The 14,380-nt window shown below is 36.4% G+C and overlaps 1 protein-coding gene across 12 annotated transcripts in view; it reads left to right on the top strand.

The window, feature by feature from the left end:
• Robo2 (roundabout guidance receptor 2) overlaps positions 1–14,380 on the top strand; it is a 1,424,536-nt gene that overhangs the window by 828,706 nt on the left and 581,450 nt on the right. The gene's annotated exons all lie outside the window — the stretch shown is intronic.

Raw genomic sequence — 14,380 nt, forward strand, 5'->3', positions numbered from 1 at the left:
ATTGCTAGAAAATGGAAATTAAAGAGATGCTAGAGACATGTACAATTTTTCTTATTAATGTCAACTTTTGTGAGACGAAGTATGTTCAAAACTATTTGATTATGAGGTAATTTCCAGGGAGATTTTTATGGGGATAAATGAAACTAAATAGAAAGAAACCCCTCAAAGTTAACTTTACACGAAAATGAAGAATACAAGCAAAGAGTTCTTTTAAATCTACATAAGACCATGTTAATAAGCTGTCCTCCCTCATTTATTGCTGTTATTGATATCATTCATATTTCTTTTCTTTCTATGGATTTAAGAGCTTATAAAGAAGAAAACAGAAATATATCTGAAGAATCCATCATGGAGTTTCTAGCTCATTTTGTTTTAAGATGTATAAGCCCATCTTTTGCTAAGACAAAATGTTGAATGTAAAACCACACAGCACACCTAGAAAGTGGAGCTTTCAATATTAGTGGCAATGAACAGCAGGCATCAGTTATAGACGTGTCAAACCAATCTTGGCTCTGGCAGAGGGTGGTGTCCAAGCCCAGAGGGAAGAATGCTGCAGTATGGCATCCATGAAGTGATGTTTCTGTTTCCCTTTTATGTTCTACATATGGCAATCAAGAGTCTCATTAAAGTAAAGAAGTCTGCTCGTCTGCTGTTCATTATTCTCTGGGATCATTAAAAGTTGCTTTTTCAGAAGAAAAAGTTTCCTTTGGGTAAAAAATAGAGAGACTTGTCTAAAAAACTCTTATCTAAAGAAAAAATTCCAGATTGTGGTATCCCCAGACAAAACTTAACATGGACACTCACAAAACACAAGGTTCTTCCTAAGAAGGGGGAAAAATGACTGATACAGAGAGAATCACGAAAACATTAGGAAGCCCAAGAAAACTATTAGTGGAATCAGCTCTATGCAAATGTGCATCAGCGTTTGCATATTTTTCTTTTTCCTGCTTCATATATCAAGAGCCCCAGGTGGTGCTTTAAGAATTGCACAGTTTGTTTTGGAATTCTTTAACAATTTGTGTCTTTTGCTCATTCTCCAGCTGTATCAAAAAAAATGGCGAAAAGAAATGTTGATGGGAACTTCTCATTGAGAGAAAACTAAAATCCCTTTAAGTATACAGTTGATGACAGATGAATGGAACAGACAAATATTTAGTGATCTAGAAAACCATAAGATCTCAAATGAGGCATTTGTTCTAAAACTGGGTTCTATATTTTTCAAGAAAATATGAGTAAGGAGAAGGACAGGATAGAACAAGAAACAGGAAAAGCAAGGGACGGTTTACATAAAACAAATGCATGGCTGTGTCATCTACATGGGAAGAGGGGCAGAGGCTTGGGTCACAGGTTCTCCAGAGGAACAGATCTCATGCTGAAAATGGATAGTAAAAGGACACTTATCAACTTGGCTTAGATCTGGGTATTTCAACACTGTCTGTCTTTACAACAGAGAGTCTGAGAAGCCAGGAGCCAGCCAGTCCACAAAGTAGGATGCCTCAACAATGCCAGTGTACTGAGGAGCCTCTTCTCTTGAGTCCATGTTGGAGGGTCCAGAAACTGGGTTTTGATGCCCTGGCAGCAAAAATGGGGTAGATGAATTGAAACATGGACATGAACAGGGCAGATGAACTTGCCAGCGTGACTGGAAGCAACATGAGTGCCTTAGGTAAAACTTAAGGTTTATTTCCTCAGACTTCCTAGTTTCTGGACTACACCAGAAGGTGCCACTAACATTTAGAATAGACCTTCCTACTGAACATAACCTGATCATTAAATTCACTTGGGCCCATGAGCCAACTCAGTGTGTAAAGGTACTTGCTGTCAACCATAACTACTTGAGTTTAATTTGATGCCCGGAGTCTACATGGTGGGAGGAGATAATGAACTCAAGTAAGTTGTTCTCTGTCCCTCATACATATGTGTGCCATGCTACATGCACACACGCGTGCACACACACGCACACACACTAGAAAGCTGTTCAAGTCATGACCAGCAATCCATCTCCTAGCTGAATCTAGATCTATTTCAGTTGACCTCCAAATTTAGCAATCATTTTTTCCTTTTAAGGCATTGTGCTCAATACCAAATAAAAGCATGGATGCCCTTGTGCAAAATGCATAGACAGAAGTGTTACAGATAATAAAATGTTTTTTGTATAACATAGACTTATATGGCTTACACATAACACATTTATAAACTATAAAATTTTATAAAATAATTTTGTATAACACAATAGTAATGTGTAATGTGATGTACTACAACTGTTAGATTATTCTGATGGTTGTGTGACCTTGCTGTAGAGGTTTCAGTGTATATTTTTATCAACTTTTTCTCTTTTTTTTTTTTTTGGTTTTTACGAGACAGGGTTTCACTGTATTGATTTGGAGGGTATCGGTCCAGCCTGGCCTCAAACTCACAGAAATCCACCTGCCTCTGCTTCCCGAGTGCTGGGATTAAAGGCAACTTTTTCTTAAAGAAAATCATTGACCATGATATTAGTCACTTAGAAAATATTTCGTAGAAATTGTTAATAGTATTTGTTTTCAAAGTGCTCTCAGTCTCGAATTGTTTTGAAGCTGATAGAAATTATTTTGAGCTGTATATGGCATAGATTTCTGATGAATTATATTTTAATGTTTTCCTACATTGTATTTTAATGTTTTTCCTTTATCCAATGCCTCCCAGATCTGCCCAACACCCTACCCACTAAATGTCATGCTTTTTCTCTATTCTCTAAATAAAAAAATCAAATACACAAACAGCAACCAATAATAAATAAAACAACAACATAATGCCAAATCAAAAAAGACACACACACACACACACACACACACACACACACACACGGAGTTTATTTTGTACTCATCACTACTTCTGGGAATGAGGCCTGAACTGGAGTGTGGGGCTGATATACCCCTGGAGCTGCAGACGAGCAAGCTGATTTTTCCATGGTCAGTGTGTGGGAATTGCAAGCAGCTTTTTCGTTAGGGGTGGGACTCCATGTCCACTTTCGCATCTCAGTGGGGATATACAATTTAGCTTGAACTTAGTCAAATCTCCTGTGCAGCGGCCATAGTAATCTTGGTGCACCAATCCTCTGTGTCTGAAATACACTCATCTCACTATTAGTTCAGTTTTATTTTAAGTGGAAATGATATTTTCAGGTTAGTTTGCTGTCTTGTAACTTGTGGGACATTATGTAGGAAATTATAATTAACTTTATGATTTACAGCAATTCAAAATGCTATTTACACATTGCATATCTACCTCTATCATCTATCTATCATTAACCTATATACTATCTATGTCTATATCTACCTATCAATCATTGAATATTAGTTTTTGAATTAATACTAGAACTTCTCACATCAAAAGTCCTGTATTATACTCACTTTAACATCAAGGAACAAATACTGACCAATTTGTTTTCTTCCTTAGCATTTGATTTATACAAAAATAAGACTTTTGCATTTTTGCATTGATGCACAGATCTTTAAATGTTCAAATCTCCTCCTAATCTGTAACTAATGATTTTGCAATGTTGTGAAAGCTAAATAGATCAGCAATCTAAATATCTTCAAGAATCTTAATGAGTACCTGATACACTTTCCTTCTCCATCATGTACTATCTGTTATTTATGAGACTATACCGTTTCCTGATAAACGGTTGGATACTGATGGATTATAGGAGATTGGTATCAATGAAAATTCCAATTTAGTGGGAAAATATCTTTTCTTTTATAGAGAATTGCAACATGAAAAGACACCCATTTTGTTGCTGTGTTTACCCCACCAACTTAAAACTTTTAAAATTTGAATGAGTTTCTTTCTTAAGTTTCTAAAATTGATTCTTCTCTCATGCACTCCCTCTCTCCACTCTTCCCACCTTCACTCTTCTCCCTCCCCAAATCCACCACTTTCCTCCAGAATTGAGCAGGCCTTCCAGAGTTGCCATCAGAACAGGGCACAAAAAGATACAATAAGAACAGGCACAAATCCTCAGCATTTTCAAATCTTTCAGGGTTTAAATGTGTCTGTAAAAGATAATGTTTTGTATATGTTCAAATAAAAACAAGTAATTGAAGCACTTAGTTTTACATTGTTTAGAAAAATACAATGTAATACAAAGTACAAGTCTAAAGCACTACTTCAGTAAAGCTTTGATACAATAATGAGACAAATTTAAATAGAGTCAGTCTGTGAAGATGAAATACATTTAAGAAAATCTCAAACAAGGCAATGCTTTTAATAAGGGCTCATTAAAGCTGTGATTCTTGGCAAGCATATGCATTTCTATGTTAAACTATAAAATCTATATGTTCAGAGGGCAAACAGTATTCTCTTTGTTAAGCCAGAGAATGGAGAGGGGGACAAAAACTATTTCAAGCTACACTAATAAATTTTACTGAGTCCTTTCAAGTAACTTGCCAAAACATTAGACAGGTTTAGGAGAACGCTTGGCTGCAAATTGATGAATAATAAATTGATTGATGTCATCACTTGAGTGAATGCTCTCCCTAGAAGCTGATTTAGGTTGTGTTGTAGGGTGTATATTTGACCTCTCAAGAATTCCTCCTATGAATTTAGTTTAATTATGAAAAGTAAATTGAAAAGAAAATGGAAATGGAAACACCCACTGTAATTATTCTCATTTTTCTTTATCTATCCCCAAAGTTTCATAATTATATGTTTGTGTTATTATATAAAAATATAGTTCTTGGTGCCCAAGACACCTCAGTGAAAAGTGAGGCAACAATTAAATGAAATGAGAATAATAGCCATATTTAGTTCAAAAGAAGATAAAGATTTTAGCAGGATTGTTAAATAACACCTGTATTCTAGGATATTGATTGGAATAATTATCTTTGGGGTTTTTTTGGTGCCTGAAGATATATACTGAAATATGAGTTTACTAGAGCCACCATAAAATCTCATGGTTTCCTGAAAAACAAAACAAATACAAAATCTGAGCAGTTGTCTTATAAGCAGATTAAAAAGTACAAGAAAAAAAAACACATTACAACAAACCATTTTGCTGTTACTGAAGGAAGGCCTACCATGGAGTATCCAAACATGGGAAAAATCACACCAATATAGAACAGTACTATAACAATCCTGTCCAAAAATCTACTTTTCTGATAATTAAGACTGGAAAGGAGAAATATTAATTGTGGTTTCCATACTAATTGTGGCAAAATAAGTAAAATTATGGACTATATCACATCATTCAATAAAAAGTGTGTCCTACCTTGTGCTTGAATTTAAATGATCCACTGGTGTGTGTTTCAATCACTTTTTGGAATCTCTACTTCAGGAGGCTACAGAACCCTTATGAGATAGAGTCTACCTGGGCAAATATGTCATTAGGAGAACGCTATGAAATTATTCCTGTTCATGATTCTAGCCTCACTCTGCTTCCTGGTCCTCTGTTGTAAGAATGGCCACTATCACACACAACAGTCACTATCAATTGTGCTGTTGCTTCTTGCTTTCCCAGTTATGTTCACTCATGCTCTCAAAAGGGTGAAACAAAATAAATCTTTTCCACTCTCAGTACTTTTATTTTCCCTTGAGTATTGATATCAAAGTCAATGTAAATATAATTACTCCCCCATGTTTGTTTTGACACCAAGAAAATGTTAAATAAATAACATAATTTTTAAATAGGGAGAGATACATTTCAACTGGGAAGACAGGGTTCCAGGAAAGGGTCCTTCAGAATGGGAGACAGAGACCAATTTGGGGGGTCTGCCTACTTGGAACAGAAGAGTACCCACTTAAGACAGCATCTTCTATATCAGCCATCAGAAGTAAAGTCTCTGCCTTGTTATGACCCAAACGTACCAACACTATAGAAGAAGCTCTCCAAAGCAACAAAACTCATTGGGATGGTTACATATATCACACAGGACTTCAGGTTTTCTTTGTAGCTATGTGTGTACTAAGCCACTATCACATACATTTAGTCACAGATGCTTGGCTTTTATACTTTCCTGACAGGGTGTAAAAGAAACATATTTTCATTCTTCTTATGTCCCAGAGCTCGTTTTTATTCCCCATCAAGAGAATGCAATAAAAAAGTTTTGTTTCCCAAAGAACATAATAATATTGCTGTTTACATTTACTTCTGCTTCTAGTTTTAACAACTTTTGGCTGGCATACAGGGAAGAAAATGTGGAAGCCATTTTTTTTGTGTCTTCTGGATTTATAAATATTTATCGAGGTATCATCAAAGAGGTTACTATGACAAGGACAAAAGTTAGGTTTCTCAAGGCTAGAAAAATATGAGTCATTACTGGAGGATCATGGGAAGTAGTGTACTGCCATCCAGTCATTGAACTCCAACTCCATCATCATCCATTCTGGAAATAGAGGTCAATATCCTCCGTAATCTTCTGCTTTGGAAAAACCAATATTTTCCCATGTTTTAAACTTTGCTACAATTTGTTCTAGCAAGGTACACAAGTGCCTCAAAGCAGACATTTGTTATGAGTGCAGCATAATGCAACACAGCTAAAACAGCAGCAGGTGCATAGATGTGTGTGATTACTATTAGACACAATGCAGTCTCATGTTCATCAAATTGGCTTCATTCAAACAGTGAACTGAAGGAAATAATGGTACCAACAAAGGGGAATATGCTAATAACACTAGTGCCTTTTAGGCTGTCATTCAGGGATCTTCTGGCTCCTTGGTCAGCATCATTGGCTGGAATGAAGGGAAACAGCGAGTAACTCCTGCAAAGCATCCTGGGTTTATCAAAATGATTAACTGCAGAAGTACTGCTTCCTGTCTGCTACTGTGTGGACAGTCTGAAACAGAGCAGGTGAGATTCTGAGTCACCCTGACAGCCCCAACCTTCCTTCAGTGCTTCTCTCAAGGCCAGATCCAAAAGACAAACGGGAAAATACCATAAAGGGTGAAAGAAAACACATGAGCATGAATTTGTGAGGCCTGGAAATGATTCATTCTTCTGAGTGCTTTGTTCAAAACTCAAAAATGGGGTGAACTGGAGATGACAAAATCTTAGCACATTGCTGTTTCTTTTTCCTTTCTTTGGAACATAATGAATCTTTTAGACTCATCATTTCTGTTTTTCTTCTCCATGAATAAAATACTGTAAGATTCAAACAAAAAATAGGTCAACTTTCAAGACAAAATTTTACATAAAATTTTATGTAAAATATGAGAAGGAAATATACATCTATCTTGTATTTCCAGAAGGTTATATATGGCCTGTCGTGGTCTAAAAGTCTGTATGTCCTGAACTGGCATATGAAGAAGTCCTGATCACTTTGGGAAGTAGATGATTACATCAGAGAGATAAACTCCTAATTGTAATGTATGCCTTTGTGAAATACGGCAAGTCTTTTGCCTTCTCATCCTATTACATAAGGTCATAGCTATTGACCATCTTCTAGAAACTAAGACATGGGTCCTCACTGGACACTGCTACATTGACCTGTGTCTTTGTATTGGATCACCCAAACAACCAGAGCTATGATGCTATGATACATAATTCTCTCCATCTTCTGTGAGCTATGCAGCATGCAGTGTGGGTTACTGGATCTTGTCCACGTCACTCAACCACATATTCTAGTGTAATCATTCTTAGCTGGAATTCACTCTCTCTTTCTCTCTTTCTCTCTCTCCCTCTCTCTCTGTCTCTCTCTCTGTCTCTCTCTCTCTGTCTCTCTCTCTCTCACACACACACACACACACAGAGAGGGAGAGAGAGAGAGAGAGAGGGAGAGAGAGAGAGAGAGAGAGAGAGAGAGAGAGAGAGAGAGAGAGAGAGAGAGAGAGGAAAATGTCAGGAAGACAGTATATAGCTGATTTGAAAGTTTCACTATTATAAGTGAAACACTCTGCTCATAAGAGGAGGTCAGAGAATAAACAGATAGATACTATGAAGGAACCATATATAGTATGAAGTGAAAACCAAAAAAAAAAGATAAGCAGAAGGCTTTTAAAATGTGAAGGTCAAATCCATTGACAGTTTGAAAATGTGACCTTGAGATAGTGAATGCTTGGCCATTCATCAGGTTAAACAGCAAATTAAATAGAGGAAATTTGTGTTGTTCCAGTGAGGGAGATATAGTGGTAACCGTAGAAGGAATGACAGTCATGCTGAGGCTGTTCTCTTTAATTATCCAATGCTAGAAGTACATTTAAAGGGTTATTTCATTTCAGAACTCAGCGATAATCATGATAAATTTGTATGAATTTATTGTATTTGTATGGGTTCCTTCCCTGCATGTTTTTCCGTGCATTGCATGTGTTCCTGGTGTCCATGGTGGCCAGAAAATGACAGATACCCCGGGACAAGAGCTACAAACAATTGGGAGGCACTGTGTAGGTGATGCAATTCAAATGTGGGTTTTTCAGAAGAGCAACCAATGTTCTTGTGGTCACTGAAACATCTCTCGGCCCCACATGATAAATATTTGATGTATTTATCTATACGTTTCTCTTAATTTTTGTGAAGATATCATTTTTTAAAAAAGAAGTATACTCTATTTTTGGCAAACTTAAGTAGTTTGCAGTGAAGGAACTCATTGCTATGCACTGTTGATATAAAATGGTATTTCCATCCTGGACAGCATCTTGTCAATATGTTCAACCATTTTAAAAATATTTCTAGACTTTGTTCCAGTGATTCCACTTGTAGGAATCCACCACAAGGAAGTGATCTGAGATTTCAAGGATTGCATGTGTGGGTGTCAATTGACACGATGCACAGAACAGTGACAATTCAGAGAAATGGAAACACACTTCAGAAGAGCTTACATTGTTAAAAATAAGGGGATTCTGAAAATTTGAAAGAATTAAGAGGAAAACGCTGACTTGGACCAGGAATAGTTTTGGAGTTAAGAAGGGAATTTTTCAGGAAGTGGTCTCCTGTACCAATTCGTTCAAGGGTGCCCCCCACTTTCTCTTCTAACAGGTTCAGTGTAGTCTTTGATCCATTTGGATTTAAGTTTTGTGCATGGTTAAAGACATGGATCTATCTGCAGTCTTCTACATGTCAGCCTCCAGTTATGCCAGCACCATTTGTTGAAGATGCTTTCTTTTTTTCATTGCATAATTTTAGCTTCTTTGTCAAAAAATCAGGTGCTCATTTGTGTATGGGTTGATGTTGGGGTGATCAATTCGATTCCATTGGTCTATCTATTTTTTTTTGCCAATACCAAACTGTTTTCAGGACTATAGCTCTGTAATACAACTTGAAGTCAGGGTTTGTTTTGCCTCCCGATGTTGCCTTATTGAAAATGGTTGTTTTGGTTATCCTGTGTCTTTTGTATTTCCATAAAAAATTGAAAATTGTTCTTTTAAGGTCTGTGAAGAATTGAACATAACTCCAGTAGCACAGTAGCACAGACACTAAGATCTACAAGTAATAAATGAGACCTCCTGAAACTGAGAAGCTTCTGTAAGGCAAAGGACACAGATAACAAAATCAAAAACACTTATGACAATTTATGCTGGAGAAGATGTGGAGAAAGGGGATCGCTCCTCCACTGCTGGAGTGAGTGCCAACTTGTACAGCCACTTTGTAGATCTGTATGGAGATTCCTCAGGAAAATGGATATCAGTCTACAACAAGATCCAGCAATTCCACTCTTAGCCATGTACCCAAAAGATGAACTTTCATACAACAAGGATGTTTGTTCCGCTATGTTCATAGCAGCATTATTTGTAATATCAAGCACCTGGAAGCAACCTAGATGCCCCTCAACTGAAGAGTAGATAGAGAAAATGTGGCACATTTACATAATGGAGTACTATTTAGAAGAAAAAAACATTGGAATCTTGAAATTTGCAGGCAAATGGATGGTCCTAGAAGAAATATCCTGAGTGAGGGGTAACCCAGTCACAAAAAGAGAAACATGTTATGTACTCGCTCATTTATGAATTTTAGACATGAATCGGGGGAATGCCAGCATACAATACCATTGCCAGAGAATCTGGGAAAGAGAACCTTCATCCAGCAACTGATGAAAGCAGAGGAAGATACCCACAGACAAACACTGAACTGAACTCCTGGAATCCAGTGTCAGAAAGAGAGAACTGAAGGGCAAAGCAGTTCAGAGTGGGCTGATTTAACCCACAGAAACAGTTGACCTGAACAAGGGGGAGCTCTTGGACCCCAGATTGATGGTTGTGTGGAAAGCATGGGATTGACCCAGAACCCCTGAATGTGGGTGTCATGAGGAGGCCGAGGTAATCTATGGGGCCTTGAGTAGTATTTATCCCTGGTGTACAAATAGACTTTGAGGGCCCATCCCACAATGAGGAATGCTCTTGCATCCTGGACTCTTGAAGGAGGGCCTAGACCCTACCCTGGATGACATGACAGACTCTGGAGACCCACCATGGAGGACTTCACTCTACCTGGGGATCAGAGTTGAGATTGGGTGGGAGACTGGGGGGCCTGGTGGGGAGGGATGGGGAGGAGGGGAAGGAGAGGGAACTGGGATTGATATGTGAAACAAACTTGTTTCTATTTTAAAATAAAAAAAGGAAAACTAGAAGGAAATTTTTTATCTGACAAATTTTATAGGAATTAAATTCAGTAGTATGTTTAATAAATTATATTCAAAATGGCTAGTTGTTTATTAAGATTGAATCACTGTTCTACATTATTTAGTTAAACAAGAAAAATAAGATAACATCTAAGGGTTGAGAAGTGCCATGGTGAATAAATCCACAACTTGGCAAAGAGTACCACACAAGGATGAGTAACAAGAGATTATATTAAAATAAATTGAGGTTAAAAATAATTTACTACTGGGCTGTGTGAATACTTGAAATAAATAATTCATCTCCTTCAATGTTTTTTAAAAAAATGAGTTTGCAAATAGATTGCAGTGATGTTTCTCTGAGCTTGGCTGCCCAAAACAAATGGATATTAGGTTATATAGTTCTTTTCTGTAGTTCCTAACTCAGTCCACATGGTTGACAATTTTAAACCAATCTTACATCTCATATTTTTCAGTAAAGTGCCCCTTTGAAATGTATGCAGAATCTCTATTTACCTAGCTTAGTGATCAATCATTAATATTCATAATGAAGTCAAATGGGAAATTGTCCCTGCAAAGGGAATTTTCCTTGTAGACATGAGATAGACCAGAGATATAGAACATTCTGAAGTGCTCAGAATTGACTGAAGAAAATTCATTCCTTAAAATAATTCAGATGCCTTATTCCTGTAAATTTCCTGAATTCAAGGCTAAGATGAAAATTTCCAACAGGACCCCAGAAGGTCTTCCCAAAACTTAGGTGTGATGCTGTCTTTCTGGAGAAGGATTAACTTAGTTCCATCATTAAATCCTACAAACAAGTTTCTGTGTCTTCACAACTGTCTAGATGTCAGCAAGTCTTCCTATTGAGCAACTTTTATAGCCTGATATGTAATAAAAAGCTAAAATTTTGCTATACCCAAAGATATTTCAAATGAGGAGTACAAAATCTGATGACAATGACTCGGTTCCCTAACAGTGGCCCAGACATAATACCATTTTGGTACTGACAAGAGAGGTACATTATTTGAGTCAAACTGAAGAAATTGTTTCATACTTATCATCAATTGCAGGCATTTTGGCTATGTTGTTTGTAAACTGTTTCCAGAAATATATATTTGAGCTAATTTTAGTAAGTTTTGGCATGGTAAAAATGTTGGTATGGAAGCCATTTAAGGCCCTTACACTTTATTAAAAACAGATCTTAATTTTTTATGATTGAATTCAGATATAAAGTTTGCAAAAAATATGGTTCCCTGTAGACTATTCAGCAAATGTAACAGCCAATTATCAAGCAAATATATAAAGCATCATATATTGTAAGGAAGAATACAAATATGAAAGTATTCCCAGTCACTCTATTAATATAGATCCATCAAACAAGTGAAATCTTGGCATCCATTGTCATTTACAGTAAAAGAGGATGCTCTTTCCAGAGTCTCCCTTCCATCATCTTTATCTTCACGATTCATTATCTTCCTCGGACTGCCATTGGAGGTAGCCTGTTGACTGTAAGCATGGATAGCTTAGCCATTGGTTCAGCACTTCTGTGTTAAAAGCTCACTGCCACTATGTGCTGTTAATGGCTTTCTCCATCACCTGTAACAGATGTTTTCTCAAATGTCACCTATGGAGGCCAGCCTGGCCACACCATGAAAAAAAAATTAAAGCCCACTAACCAGTTTTTGACGTCCCTTTTTAAATATGTTATCACTCTCTAAGGCTACACATTTCGAGAGTTTGTTTATATATTGAAACTCTAGAAGTGAAATCAGGTTTAAGGAATTTGACTTGAAGTGAAATATAAAATAGCATTTACTGACATGGTAAATGTTTAATACTCCAGAATAATTTCCTGGCATTAGTGGAAATTCCATAAACTGTACTAACCAAATGTTTTGATCTAAATGAACAGAATTTAGTATTTAATTTGTATTAAGTACAACCTTGCTTGTTTTATGATTTCTCGCCATGGTAAACATTCACATTATCTTGTTATTCCAAGTTATACCCTTGCAAATGAACTAGTAGAGATGACTCCCACAAAATTGCCCTTTGGAAAAGCAATAGGCTGTGGAAAACATCTCCAAACTTTATAAAGTTATCTCATAAGTCACTGACTTCAGTATTCTAATGATGAACATTAAAGTCAAAATTGTAAATGAAACACCTAAGTTCAAAACAAAATATATGAGTAAGACTATAATTGATTGATGGGCATTTGTGATCCTGGCTTAACTTTTATTAAATTTCAGAAGGCAGCTTGGTAGCAATGATTTCACACTTGGCTAAAAAGCTTTCCCCCTCTAAGTTTGAATTTTTAGACTCATACATTATGTATTCCCTTTAATGACCCACATAGCTAAGGGATGGCACTTTAAATTGATGAGGGTTATATATTCATATGTAGAACAAATTAGTTTAGGGACAAATGAAGAATAGATCTGCAGTTGAGCTAGCATGAACTTCTACAATTACAGTGATGATTAAAATCACAGTCTAATACCTCCCAGACACTGCTGTCAGTATGTGTGTCTCTATCATAAAGACACAAGCCTATCTTTGTAAGAAATTATCTCATTACAGGAATACACTTTATATAAAAATATTTCAGATGCTGTCTGTATTTCAATGTCCAACCATCATTTTCTGAGTTTAGTATTCAGCAAAATAAAATTTGCTTTAAGGTATATCTAGAGCTAAATTGGACTATTAGAAAACTTATCCTATGTCATGTTCTATATTCTTTGTGGAAAAATCATTGGCAGAATGACAGCTTCATTCATACTTGACACAGATTCATTCAATGTACCTTGTTGCTAAAATCCTAGCCAGTGAACCGTAGCATAGGAAACAAACAGTGTAACATGAGATCATAAGCACAGAGAAAAAAATGTCAAATCATTTTTTATTAACTATGAAACAAATTTATATAGAGTTTAAAGACTCAAAATACATTATTTCAATGTGGTGACTAAATTTATTCTTTATTAATTTTAGTTTAGTATTTGTGTGTTTACACGGTATTTGCCTGTGTAGGAGTGGGTATTAGGGTGTGCACAGTGCAGGGGTGGAGGAGAAATCACAGGAGTTGTCTCTTTCCTCCCAATGTGGGATCTGGACATTGGACTTGTGTCATGAGGCTTGCACTGCAAATGCTACTAGCCAGTCATCATGCCCCCCACCTAGGGAATTTTGCTACTACACATATTATCCATCCCAGAGAGAGAGGGGGAAAATTTCAGGGCATCATACTACAAGATAGCCTTCCAAATGTAAGAATCAGTACTGGAAAAAAGGTAATTGTTTCACTTCTCCCTATTTATGATTGGTATGTGTATTGAAATTAATACCACCCTGAGCCTCTAATTATATACAAACCCAGAGAATACAGTTGAATAAAATTTCATTTTAAACTTATATACATATATATGTATTTGTGTACAGAAACTTCAGGACAGAGTATGAGACTGTTTATATATAGAATGTGCCCGTGACACCCAGACAGAGAAGGTGTGATGTGAAGGATTTATGAGGCATTAGAAACTATGTCTGATAAAATAATTATTTGCAGGAGCCAACACATTACAATCAACACCACATGTGGATGTTAGTGTAGGTTTCCTTTGCAAACGTTCATTATTAAACACAAATGATGCTGGGTATGAAATTATGACAGTGTTTTAATATTGGCTGAAGAAATTGTGCCTAAAATTTAACATCAGTTGTAAGTTTTTAAGCAATACAGAATCATATTTTGTTGTTTAATTAATTCTATTTTCACATATCCTGACTCTAATATTAGTTACTTTGTACTAGTTATAACACCTAGCTGAATACGTACATTTGTAGGAGGC

The sequence above is a fragment of the Mesocricetus auratus genome, unplaced genomic scaffold, assembly GCF_017639785.1.
Source record: "Mesocricetus auratus isolate SY011 unplaced genomic scaffold, BCM_Maur_2.0 Super-Scaffold_100008, whole genome shotgun sequence".
In the NCBI taxonomy this organism is placed as follows: Eukaryota; Metazoa; Chordata; class Mammalia; order Rodentia; family Cricetidae; genus Mesocricetus; species Mesocricetus auratus.